The 14,092-nt window shown below is 36.9% G+C and overlaps 1 non-coding gene across 1 annotated transcript; it reads right to left on the bottom strand.

Annotated features, from left to right (window-relative positions):
• Positions 1 to 12,283: 12,283 nt before the first annotated feature.
• On the bottom strand, positions 12,284 to 12,351 carry Trnaa-cgc. Its single transcript has one exon. It is a non-coding gene; the product is annotated as a tRNA-Ala (tRNA).
• Between the last annotated feature and the right edge of the window lie 1,741 nt (positions 12,352 to 14,092).

Below are 14,092 nucleotides of genomic sequence, written 5' to 3'. Positions count from 1 at the left end.
TTGATTTGTCCCTCTTTACCTACATGGAACATAAAATAAGGGCTGAATCCTTTTTGTGTCTTACCTCCTCGTCTAAGAGAAACTACCTGAGAAGCTTACTCAGTCATGGTTACTATTCTTGTGATAGAAGAAAGGGGAAACTATAAGGAGCTCACCCACTGAAAGACCCCAGGATGTACTACACTTGCCGCTGACCGAATAATTGTGGACACAGGCAGTTGGATGATGAGATTCAGTCCTGGGTCACTGTGACAAGAGCAGTGGTGGCTCGTGACTCCTGTACTGGCCACCCTTCCACTGAAGAAAGGGAACTCGATGCCAATCCATACCTCTGCCACTGGTCTGGCAGAAGTCTCTCAAGGTTGAGTATGTTAAATAGAAAGATGTATTGAAGTCAGTAATACTCACTACACAACCAGGGGAGATGTTTTAGCTGCCTGGCTTGTTCTGAAAGATCATACACAACTGCTTTTCCAGAAGTCCATCCACAGTGCCAGGAAGGTGCATGAGGAGGAGGCTGCAGCCTCAGCCATGTGCTATGCTCCAAGCCAGCTCTTTCCTTGACCATCTGGCCTTAGTTCCTTTCTCTCCTAGTGAATATGCCTGTCTTCCGGTTGACCCTCAGTCTGATCCATAAAGCTCTGTGAACCCCCAACAGGATAGGTACAAAGGAAGCAGACTCAGGCTTGAAAACCAATGATAATAAGGAAACCTCAAAAGCAACAACAAAAAAGAGACACACTGCTAAAGGAGAACGATGATATGAGTGATGATGAACTACTACTCATCAGGAACAACAGAAGTACTAACATCAATCTACACGAGCTATCAAAACACTAACCACTGCAATAAGACAAGTAAAAGAAATGAAAGACAAAAAGACTAAAAACAAAAGGAAAACTAGCACTATCATCAACCACAGACATCATAAATATTAAGTTGGAAATCTTAAGTGATTTACAAACTAGTAGGATTAATAAATGAGTTTATCAAAGTCACAGGATAAAAAGTCAGTATAAAAAAATCTAGTGTGAGCCAGGTACTATGTATGACACATGCCTGTAATCCCAGCAACTCAGAAGGCTGAGGCAGAGGATCAGGAGTTCAAAGCCAGCCTCAGCAATTTAGCAAAGCCCTAAGCAACTTAGCCATACCCTGTCCCAAAATAAAATATAAAAAGGCTGGGGATATGACTCAGTGGTTAAGTGCTCCTGGGTTTAATCCCTGTTACAAAAAAAAAAATCAAAAAAAGAATAAGAAAATAGTGTATAGCATTTCTATATACTAGCAGCAAACCAATTTAAAACAATTAAATTTATTATCACATCAAGATACACAAAATACTTAGGAATATATTTAATAAAATGTTCAAAACCTCTACACTAAGACTATAATATTGTTAAGATAAAAATAAAGAGTTAAACAGAGAGATATGCTATATCTGTGTATTGAGACACTTAATATTATAAATGTCAACTTTCCTCAAATTAATCTACAGATCCACAACAATTACAGTTGTAATTTCTGCAAGTATTCTATTACACTGACAAAATAATTCTAAATGTGTATTGAACATGAAACAAAGAGAAAAAAAACACTAGTATAACTGAACAATATTTTAAAAAAAGGAAAAAGTTGGAGGACTCACACTACCTCATTACAAGATTTACTATAAAGCTACAGTAATCAAGACAGCATGATATTAGCATAAAGACAGACAAATAACAATGGAAAACAATTGAGTCCAGAAATACGCTTAATAGTTAACTTGTTTTCAACATAATACCAAAGCTTTGAAATGAGAAAAAAAAAAAACCTTTTCAACAAACATACTGAAACAAAATAGAAATATGAGAGAGAAAATGACTTTCAACTCCTATCTCACCATCCACAAAAATTAATTTGACACAGATCTTAGACCTAACGATCAAAGCTTAAACTATGGAGCTTCTAGAATAGTAGGCTATCTTCAAGACTTGAATATGAAAGTTCTAGAACAGAAAAACTAAATTAAATTGGTTTTTAAAAAATCAGAAATACAATTACCTTGGAGCGTATGTGTCAGGGCAGAGACTTGCTGCAAAGGAGCAAGAAGCTGCTCACTGGAGTGATCATGTTATACAGGTGTACCCATTTGAATCCATCAAATTATACACTTAAGATTCCTGAATTTCACTACACATAATTTTTATCTCAAAACTACAAACATATATTAAACTCCAGTTAGCAAGTTTACTTTTCACAGTGGTATGATTGAGCAATCCTGAGGCTACATTCTGTGTATTTGAGCATGGGCAAATTAGTAATTATATTGAGAATGGGAAACACCTTTCTCAGGATTGGAGAAAGTAGTTATAAATATGGAGCAAAGACTAGAATACAAGTAGCCTCACAAGTTCAAAACCAGCCTTAGCAACTTGGTGAGTCCCTAAGCAATTTAGCAGGACCCTGACTCAAAATAAGAAATAAAAAATGGGGTGGGAAATGTCACTGAATGGCCCTGGGTTCAATTTCTGGTAACAAAAAAATAAATTATTTCTTAAAACAAGTATTGAAATGTTACACTATACCCCATAATTGTGTCAATTAAAATAAAATTCTTAACTCTTTAAAAAATTAAAATAATATATCTAATATTAGCACAAGTTTTTAACATTAATTTTCTAAAACTGGAAATTAAAGATTATTCTGGAAACATGCTCATGTATTTAATCAATTCTGTAACTATGTCTCTCTTTGATACCACATCACTAGTGGTTTGGGATTTTATATTTTTTTTTCATATTTTACCCTTTAAGTTGAATCTGTAAATATTTAAACCTATTTTCACAGGTCTATTTTTCTCCTATTTAAAAAGTACTTTCTTCAGTAAATGTTTATTATAAGATGAATCTGGTTTTTAAAAGTATTATTTTCATGATTCTTCTAAATAGTGAATCAAATTTAGATTCTGCAAAATGATAGTCTTTATCAATTTCAACCCATTCCAGAAGAGAATATAAACTTATCAAAAGTAAAATCTTTATCAAAAGTTTGTTTCCATTTATCAGTTTGAGCATTCATTCACAAATTTGTCTGCTTCTTCTCTTGTTTTTATCTTAGTAAATATCAATCTCTCCTTATTTGCAAGCTTTGGGGTTTTTTTGTTTTGTTTTGTTTTTGCTGGGTACCTGAGGGGATTGAACTCAGGGGCACTCACCTACTGAGCCACATCCCCAGCCCTATTATGTATTTCATTTAAAGACAGGGTCTCTTGAGTTGGTTAATGCCTCAATGTTGCTGAGGCTGGCTTTGAACTTGCGATCCTCTTACCTCAGCCTCCCAAACCGCTGGGATTACAAGCATGTGCCACCATGCCCAGCTCAAGCTTTGTTTTTAATAATAGCTACTTACAGTATACTTTGAGAACTAAAGTTTTTGGCTATTCCTTTTATTGAATAATTTGATTAAATACTTCCAACTGACTATAAATAAAATGCAATCAAAATGAAGATGAATTCTTCACTATAGCTAACATGCAGTTGATTTGCCAAGTAATTAATTCTTCAAAAGCTCAAACATTTACAAGATCCAGTTGATGGAGAAATAGATACTGTCTGTTACACTAAAAGTTTTTGGTTTGTTTCTTTAACATCAATTTCAGTGTCAAAAAAAAAGTACTCCAGGTACATATAAAAATATTTGTAAAGTTGAACTACTAGCAGTTACTATTTTAATAAAATATTGAAATTTGGAGGCAAGTGGGAGCTGTGTATGTACCACAATCGATCCAAGTACATTTATGAACCAGAGATGTCACGATGAGAACATAGTTTTGCTTTGGTGCTGTGCTCTAGCAAAACATATTCATAAGATCACCATAGACACAAATAATTTCACTTTAAATGTTGAACTTTTTATTAAATTTGTTACATAATTCACAATGATGTCACGTTTCTCCTTCAATAAACTTCTGGAAGCTTAACTTTGAGTTCATAAAATTGTCAGATGGAAAAAAGGAGCCGTTTATAGTCAACTTAATTGACTTCCTATTTGAATATCTGATGACCCTAATATAAAACTGGAATTATTTAACTGTTTACAAAATTCTTCTATTGCTGATAGGGCCAACACTTTCACATTGCTTTGTACATGCAAAAAATAATAATCTTAGTATTAAAAATGATTGAAATTAATTTAGAAAAATAGACATTTGATCTACATGAAAAATCACTTCAAAGAGTGATGTGTAAACAAACTTTTCCACAGCTGCACGTTAAATTGTTTTCTTTGAACATAATCCTCTTAAAATAACTTCTAACTCTGAAGTAGGTAATGTTGCTCCTTTGGCGGATGTGTGTCTTCTGCTTTTTATGTTTCATGACATCACTAAAATCTCTCAGTAGGTGGTAAATGTCAACAAACATTTTGTACAAATTTTTTATTTATCATTGTGTTAGTTAGTTTTCCTTCACTATATCAAATACCCGAGATAAATTAGCTTATACATAGAAAAGGTTTATTTTGGCTCATAGTTTTGAAAGTTTTAGTCCATGATTGATTGTCCAATTGCTTTGGGTGGACAGCACATGGTAGAGCAAAGCTGCTCACTTCATTGTTGGGAAGTGAAAGGGGGGAAGAGGAAAGAGCTGAAGTCCCACAATTCTCTTTAAGGACACACCTCCAATGACCCAACAGCCTCCCAATCAGTCCCACCTCTTAAAGGGTCCACCACCTCTCAACAGTACCAACCTGAGAACCAAACCTTTACAGCATGTTCCTTTTGATAACATCCCAGATCCAAACTGTAACCTTGACAAAGAAACCTTGACAAAGGAACATTTTAGAACTAATTTTTCATTAAACTTATTTTTTCAGGATTTTGAATTTGTTTTACTGTCATTATTGGTTTTCTTTTTAGTCTTTCTTCTTTCAGCAGCTCATTGTTGCTGAAATTACTTACTATGAAAATTTTAAGTAGCTACCAAGTAACAAATGACAAAACCATTATAACAAGAAAGTTCACACTATTTTCTAAATATGTCATCTGTATCAGTACTGCTCAGTCTTTTTATGCAACACATCTCTTGCACAAACCTAACCTGTGATTTCTGGTGTTTCCTACTAATGGGGAATATTTTGGCTTTGTGAATCTTCCTGGTTATGGCCCAGCACATATCAGAGCACAACTGACTGGTAGACTGGGGGATAGGAGAAGAAGAAGATAGAGAAGAAGCTGCTCTACTCATTCAAGTGGATGACTGTCTTTGTGTGTGTGTATGTCTGTGTGGTGCTGGGGATTGAACCCAGGGCCTTATGTATGCAAGGCAAGCACTCTACCAACTGAGCTATATTCCCCAGCCCAGGCTGGCTGTCTTTTGAACAGCTAGCCTCTGCATGTACTTCTTGAAAAACAGTGGTTAAATACATTGCATCTGGGAAGATTGGGAAGGAGTATACCTACATCAAAATGTTATACCATACTTCATAAATATGCATAATTATGAGTCAGTTAAACAGAAAAGTATACGTTAAAATTATAAAATTAAAAGAGACACACTATTATTGGTCCCCTTCCATATTTAACCACATTAGATTTAAAAACTCTTCATTGCTTATGCATGAACATGTGCATATCACATGTGACCATGGTAGAACCAAAAGCACAAGCTAGAGGGTTATTGTATTAGATTCGTGTGCTAGATAACATATTTTACTTATTTATAAAATAGGAATAATAGCATAGCTACTCATTGGGTTCTTATTAGGATATAGGTGAATAAATATAAATATGACTGGGCCAAGAAAATTGTATTTTGGAATTAGAGATTACAATAATTACTGCTTTCTAGAAGAAAATAAAATACTATATGATTCCTTCAACAATTCTTCATTGTTGAAATTGTTAGGAACCAACATGTTTTCCAAATCTTTCACTGTCATCAGTGTTCTCCAAATATTCCACTTGCCAACTCTTAGCCCAAAGTTGTATTTCTGCAGATAGTAATTTTATTGCTGCAACCTCAACAATTTGCTTTTGGGGGAAGCTATACTGCGTGTATGTTGGCTTATGTTAAACTTAAAATCTAAAAAATAAAAAGTTCAAATGTATTTCACATGAGCTGCTACTAAATCATAGTTTCTTATTTCAAAATCAAACAGTTGGTTTTATGAATATATGTTCCAAATTCTCTATTTATCCTTTATTGTTTAATCTGGTTATCTCTATTTCTTTCAAGATATTTTTGATCATCCAAATGAGTAGCTTTGGATTATTTGTCATTAAGAGGATAGATTTGAATTTAAATAGTTTAAAGTTTAAATATCAGTCCCACCTCTCATTAACTATATGGCTTTGGGCAATTTCAACCTAAGTCTGTTTTCTCATCTGTCAAATAACAAAAAAAAAAAATTCATCTCACAGGATTCTTGGGATGATTAACTGTTATAACTGATCTACTGCTCAAAGTATTTTTATATAAATAAAATATTGCTGCAAAGATAATACTTATTATATATAACATAACATCAAGTATTAAATTCAACGTGTCAAGTATTACTACTTATATGTCAAGAAAGTGTAATTATAGAAAATTATTCAACAGAATAAAAATGATGTCTGTGACAGTTCAATAACAACCTCTTTCCAGGGTTGGGGATGTAGTTCAGTGGCAGAGTGCATGTTTTGCATCTGTGAGACCCTGGGTTGGATCCCCCAGCACCACAAAACAAACAAACAAACAAATCCCACCTCTTTTTCCAGGTAATAAGGATATGACTTTTGACAGCTACAAATTAATTTTATCTATCAATTTTAAAACTGTACCAGTAAGAATAACTTCTTATAGTCAAATCATTCTTTTTCTAATGCAATATCTTTGTGTCTCATTTTCATTCTCTTCTGCAATTCTTTGCATGTGTCCATATCAGTGAAAGCAAGTTCCCAGACAGAAAATGTATCTTCAACCCAGCATGCAAACAAGCAGAGAGCACAGCATCATGGACACACTGATGTTCAAAAAGCATTTGCTGATGACGATTGAATGTCTTCTAAGTATAGATATTTAATAATAACAAGAACCAACACCTCATAATTCTGTTCTCAGCACTTTGCATGTATAAACCTATGTACTCCTGTAATGATCTACAGCTGATGCTGCTATTGTCCCACTTTTAAAATGAGGAAACATTGTGTAGCTGTCCAAGTGACACAGCTAGGTTGCAAACACAGAGAGTGAGATATCACCATGCTTTCCACTCTCTGTTACTTTCTGCTTGTAGGAGACACTAAGTGCCACAAATAATGACCCAACTCGGTTGCTCTAACCCAGAGGGAGCCCCGTGCTGCCTGGAAGAGCACACAAAGGGAATACATCCCAAGATGACACAACCCAAGGGCTGCGCCAATACTAAAATGATGCCACCTATTTCTCTCTGAGCCAACTTTTTCCATCTTCCACATTGTTTTCAAGGCAACTTACACCAAAACTACTTCTTTCTCTCTTCCTCACTATCTGGGTAGACATTGTGGGTGTCAGGGTGAAGGGATGGTGGGGAGGGCGACACTGCACCTCGTACCTTATATTTGACTGTAGAACGAAGTGCAGCACCTCTCAGGGTGTTTCTCCCTCACTGCACAGGCCAAAAATCTCACCCCAGCTATCACAGCCTGGTTCATCTTTCCTTTGCCCTACTTTTTTTTAAGCTCCTCCATCACAGCTTTTCCATTTAGAATATTACACAGAGGAACAAAGGTGAAGGAGTGATGGCAACTCCTCATCACATTCACCATGGTGCTAGGTGGCTGGCACATCCCCAGCAGCCAACCTATCTCCAGCCTCTGCTCTGCCTGAATACCCCTTCTCTGCTGCCACCAGAGCCAGGTCTATCTGCAGTGTGGCCGGCCACCCTGTTCCTCCTCCCCTTTGCTCCATTTCCCCTTCCTCTGAGCGCTTTCGCCACCATCGGGCACCATTCCAGCAACTTCTGCTGGACAGAGCCCTTCTGCTGAGCAGCCACAAATCCTTGGTGAATGCCAGAAGCTTCCCTTACATGCTTGCTGGAGAAGTCAGTTCTCCAGGACCCCAGCTCATGGCCTCCCTCCTCCAGAACCACAGTCATTCTCTGACATTTGCCAATATATGCCTGCATACACGTTCCTTCATCCATTTTTCCTCAGGGGGAAAGGCCACTCACACCTTGAGGATGCATAAACTGAGTCTGAAGATCAGTAACTGGAGACGGGGAGTGGAGACCATCTTCCTCAGCATCTGATACACTCCAGCTCACATGTCTCACCTCCAGGTGATGCTTCTGGGGCTGTTTACTGATGCTCACAGGCACAGGCAACTCACCCTAGCCCTTGAAGTGGAACCTTTTCCCCCCACTCCAGTTCAGTGCTCTTTCCACTACAGGAGTAAGGATGCTTCCCTCCAGATCCCTGAGGAACACAATCTCCCTCTGCAAGCTTCCTACAGCACATGGTGTAAATCACTCCCACCTCCCTCAGCCTCAGCGATTTCCATAACTGGCTTACCCCCATCGCTGTCTTGGAGGGCAAGGCCAACATCTTGTTCATATTTAGAGTCAACCCCCTTTCTCCCACTCTGGAGATGCTCAGCGATATCTGTGTTATAGGGTTATTTTAAAATAGACAAGGGTCTGATAGAAATGACTTTCATTAATACTTAGGGTCAAGGTTATACACAACAGGAATTGGGGCAGCTGTCTTTTCTTCTAAGTGACTCTGATCCTGATCTGACCCATACACCCAGCATCACTAAACACAATAGATTCTGCCTTCATCTGTCCTTCCATTGGGGTTTAGTAATAACATCTCTTATAGCCCTTATCACAGTGGGTCCCGTACAATTTTTCCCTCATCTTGTCTAGACGGGGAGTTCATCAAGGACCAGAGACTAAGCGATTCACCTAGGCACCACCTACCATTCATAGTTTTTAAATGGATGAAGATTGCATGAATTAGATTGTCCACTTGAAATAGGAAGTGAGGCAAGTTGACGTTGGCTGGTAGGATCTCAGAGTCTTAGATCTGAAGATGTTTGTGTTGAAAGACACTTTGGAAATGAGGCCTCACTCCCTCATTTTAACAAGGGGGACACCCAGGAAAGTTGAGCAACTTGCCCAAAGGCACAGTTAGTCACTGAGCTGGCAGTGGACCTTTGGTCTTCTGGTTCCCAATTCAGAGATTCCTATCCCTTTGACAGAAGAAAAAAGACTTAGATATCTTTCAGTGTTCCCATTTCCTCATCAGTCTAGGAGCCTCTGGAAACTAGTTTCAAAACTGTTCTTTTCTCTGGGTCTTCGATAGGAGGTGGCTGTGGAAGTTATGAAGAATTTGGCTGAATGGCTGAAAAGCTTTGTTTGCATTCACATTTTCTCCTTTTCCTCCACAGTGGCTTTCACTTTGCATAATCTACCTTCATCTAAAAGGTGGACAAAGTTTTACATGGAAAGAGTTTCATCACATAGTTATTTAATAGCAAAATTTTTATCCAGTATAAATGTCCAAAAACAGGGAGTCAGGAATGTAGTTCAGCGGCAGAGCACTTGCCTATCCTGTGTCATGCTCTGGATTCTATCCCCAGTACTGGGGGAAAAGAAAAATAGGAAAACATGAATTAAATCATGGTACAACTATATAGTGGCAGATACTGTTGTACAGCAATTCAATGACTCATTGAAAATTTTATTTTAATAATACATTAATCCATGCATGATATGAAAAATATTAATGTTAGCTGACATTAAATGGGTGCTTAATATATAGTAAGCTCTAGCTAAGGATTCTATCTGCATCTTCTTATTTAGTCCTGACAGAGTTCTTACTTACTGTTTTCTCCATTTTACACAGGAGAATACTGAGGCTTAGGGGGCTCACTAATCACCGAGGTAGCACAAGTAAAAGGAGGAGTGAGAAATTTTAGAAAAATGTTTTTATTATAGTAACCTTAAAAACCAGGTGCATAACTTTATGTATAATTATATTATTCCAACTATCTATTTTGTTCAAAGGAAATACCACTTAAGGGACTTGTTAATGGTTTTTGGAAATATGTATAGCTTTTGTTTCCTAAGGATATTAAATATTTTTAAATATTCTATGATGGATAAATATTTGCTACATTTTATTTGTTTATTTATTTAAAGACATAAAGAAAGCTTTTTAAAAAAAAATATTGCTCTTATTAACCAGAATTTGAAAAACAATAAAAGAGGGAACTAACCTCTGTTGCTATATTCCTCTTTTCTGCTACTGAATTCCAAAAACTGAGTAATTTATAAAGAATAGAGATTTAAAATAATTTTATTGAAAATTATTCAACATCTTTAGTCATCAGGTAAATGTAAACCAAAACTACACTGAAATTCCATCTCTCCCCAGTCAGAGTAGGTATCATCAAGAACTTTTTTTTTTTTTTAAGCACTGGGAAGGATTTAGAGAAAAAAGGAACCTTAATAAACTGTTGGTAGGATGTAAATCATTACAATCAATATGGAAATCAGTATGGAGGTTCCTTCAAAAACTGAAAATAGAACTACTCTGATCCAGCTATGCCACTCTTTGGTATATACCAAGGAATTCGCTAGCATAACACACAGCCACTGGCAGACCCACATTTATTGTGGCACTACTCACAAGAGCCAAGTTATGGAATCAGTCTAGGTACCTGTCAACAGATGAACAGATACAGAGAGTGTGGTAATAAATACATAATCGAGTATTATTTAGGCATAAAGAAGAAGGGACTCGTGTCACCTGCAGGAAAAAGAATGTAACCGGAGATCATCATGTTAAGCAAAACAAACCAGACTCAGAAAGACGAGTATTCCATGTTTTCTCTCCTATGTGAAATCTAGAAAAAAACATGACGTGAAAGTAGAAGGGAAACAAAAAGAAGAAGGGGATGGGGAGTGAGGTGCCAGGGGGAAGAACAAGGGTCCGGGAAACGACCAAGTAGACACATGTACGTATACTCCACAATGAACTCATTGGTCTGTATAATTAATACACACTAATTTTTTTTAAAAAAGAATAGTGGTTTAATAAGGCTACGAGGACCCCACCCACCTTCATGACGACTTCATCTAACTCTAGTTACTTTTCAAAGGCCCAACCTTCAAATTCCATGAACCCATGAATTTGGGGATTAAGTTTCCAACTTGATTTTTGGAGGTAATGTTTAAACCATAGGGTTGCCTTATGAAAAGGCATGAGAATGTGAGAGAAGCTGACCCTACACCCCACTCACACCTCCTCCAGACCTCCTCCCCGAGGTCTAGTATAGGTCCTGCCTGCACCAGTAAGAACTTTTCCAACCCAGGATCCAGGGATGGGGAACAAGAACTGCTTATCTCACAGTTTCAGCTACATGAACACCAATCTTGGCCATTCTCCAAAGAAATTCCCCAGAAGGATCCTGAACCCCCTTCCCTGAACTGTATTCTTCATCAGAGAGTAAGTAATTTACACCCACCTCAGACCCGCAGTCTCTGTACTGGGGATTTCAATGATTGCACAAGGGGTGCTGTTGAGAAGGCCAAGAAGGCCAGGGGTGAACACAAGAGCCACTGCCCATTTTCTGCTCCTAGTCAGCTATGCCTGGTTTCCCCCAGAATGACCTGTAGTTCAGGGAATAGTAGGAATGAATGCTTTGAGCTGTATCTGGCTGTTGCTTCCCCCAGCTTGGACAACCTCTCTGTTCTTTTGAAGCTCTGGGACTAAACTGCTTCATATAGTCACTACCCTTCAGAAGCATGTGCACACACATTGACACACACACAGAGAGACACAATCACCTCCACACGTTCATAGGGCAGGGCACATCACAGACTCTCATAAAGCTAGTGCAAGGAGGAAGGTAGGCAGTAGGCAACGTGTCTAAGAAGCTGCTCTCTTCATGGTCTGCCTGGCTGGCTCTTCCTCTACCTGAGCCCACATGCTGGAGTATCCCAGGGCTCAACCTGCCCCATATCTGCTCTCCCACTACTGACATCTCTGTTGATGTCAACAAGACCCATTAATAAGCCAACAGTCCTCTAATATGTTTCCAGCCAGGACTCTCCAACTAACTCTTATAAGCCAATGATATTTATAGACAGCATAATTTTAATTTTGAGTTAATTTTTATATATGGTAAGAGGTAGGGTCTGGTTTCGTTATTCTGTACATGGATTAGTCAATTTTCCCATTGCTAATTTTATTGAAGAGATTTAACTTTCTCCAATGCCTTTCTTACTGTTTTTGTTGAAAATCAGTTGCCTATAGGTGTGTGAATTTTTTTTTTTCCACTAGGGATTGAACCTAGGGCCTTGTGCATGCGAGGCAAGCACTCTACCAACTGAGCTATATCCCCAGCCTGTGTGAATTTTTTTCTGAGTTCTCTGCTTCATTCCATTGGTTTAGAGGTCTGTCTTTTTGCCAGCACCATGCTGTTTTGTTTATGTAGATTTGTAATAAGTTTTGAAGTCCAGTATTGTGTATTTCCAGCTTTGTTCTTTTTGCTCAGGATTGCTTTGGCTCTTTGGGGCCTTCTGTATTATAGTTCCATACAAACTTCAGGGAGTTTTTGTTGTTTGTTTGTTTGTTCTGGAACTGCATACAACCTGTATATCACTTTGAGTGGTCCTGATATTTTAACAATATTAATTCTTTCAATCCATGAACATGGGATTTCTCTCTAGGGTGTGTGTGTGTGTGTGTATGTGTGTGTGTGTGTGTGTGCGTGTCTTTTTTAATCTTCATCAGTGTTTGCAATTTTTGTTGTAGAGATTATTCGCTTCCTTGGTTAAATTTATTCCTGGGGTTTTTTTTGTTTTGTTTTTGTTTTCTTGCTTGTTTGTTTTTACTCCTGTAGATGGAATTGCTGTCTCAACAACTTTGTTATTAAGTGTGTAAAAATGCTACTGCTTTCTGTATGTTAATTTTGTGTCCTGGGATCTTATGGAAGTTGCTTACTGGTTTTAATGATTATTTTATTTTATTTTGTGTTTTTGTGTGTGTGTGTGTGTGGAATCTTTAGGTTCTTCCACATACAAAATCATTTCAACTGTGAATGAATAATTTGTCTTCCTCCCTTTCCGATCTCAGTGCTTTTTTTCCCCCTCTTGCCTTATTGCTCTAGCTTAGAATTACAATGCTATTTAATAAGAGTACAATGATTTTTTTTTAGTCTCTACTTTCAATTATTTCTGTTCTTACCTTTGTTATTTCTTTTCTTCTACTAATTTTGGATTTGGTTTGTTTCTACATTTTTAGTGTCATTAGTTGAATCATTAGGTTGCTTACTTGAAATATTTCTTTTTTTTATGTAAATGCTATTGCTATAAAATTCCCCCTCTTGGTGCTGTTTTTGTTGTAAGTTTTGGCATTTTGTGTTTCCATTTTCATTTGTCTCAAGAAATTTTTTTAATTATGCTTTTGATTTCTTCTTTGACCCATTGGTCATTCAAGAGTATGCCATTTAATATGCCTGTATTTATAGAATTTCTAAGTTTTCTAAGTTTTATTCCATTGTGATCAGGTAGTATACCTGCTACCATTTCAAATTTTTTAACTTATTGAGACTTGTTCTGTGGTTTAACACATGGTCCATTTACTGATGAGAAGAAAGTATATTTTTTTTGCATCTGTTGGCTAAATTATTCTGTAAGTGTCTGTTGTGTCCATTCAGTATTGGTCTATAGCATAGTTTAATAGCAAAATTTATTTGTTGATTTTTGTCTGGATGATTTGTCTGTTGATGAAAGTGAAGTGCCAAAGACCCCAGCTATTGCTGTATTAAAGTCTATAACTCCTTTTTTTTTTAATCTCTTTTTTTACAGCCTGAAATACTTGCATTATTTAATTGGGTGCTCTAGTGTTGAGAGCACATTTATTTATAATTATTGTTTCCTTTCTTTGGATTGTCCCTTTATCACTATATAGTAGCCATCTTTATCTCTTTTTACAGTTTTGATTTAAAGTTTATTTTATCTGAATATAGGTGTTTCTGAAGAGAGAAATGGGAGTTGTGAAATAATAAATAAATAACCAAATGAAACTTCCAGAGATGAAAAATAAAATGTCCAAAATAAAAAGTTTACTGGATAA

The sequence above is a fragment of the Marmota marmota genome, unplaced genomic scaffold, assembly GCF_001458135.2.
Source record: "Marmota marmota marmota unplaced genomic scaffold, marMar, whole genome shotgun sequence".
NCBI lineage: Eukaryota > Metazoa > Chordata > Mammalia > Rodentia > Sciuridae > Marmota > Marmota marmota.
This window is presented reverse-complemented; position numbering and strand designations above follow the sequence as displayed.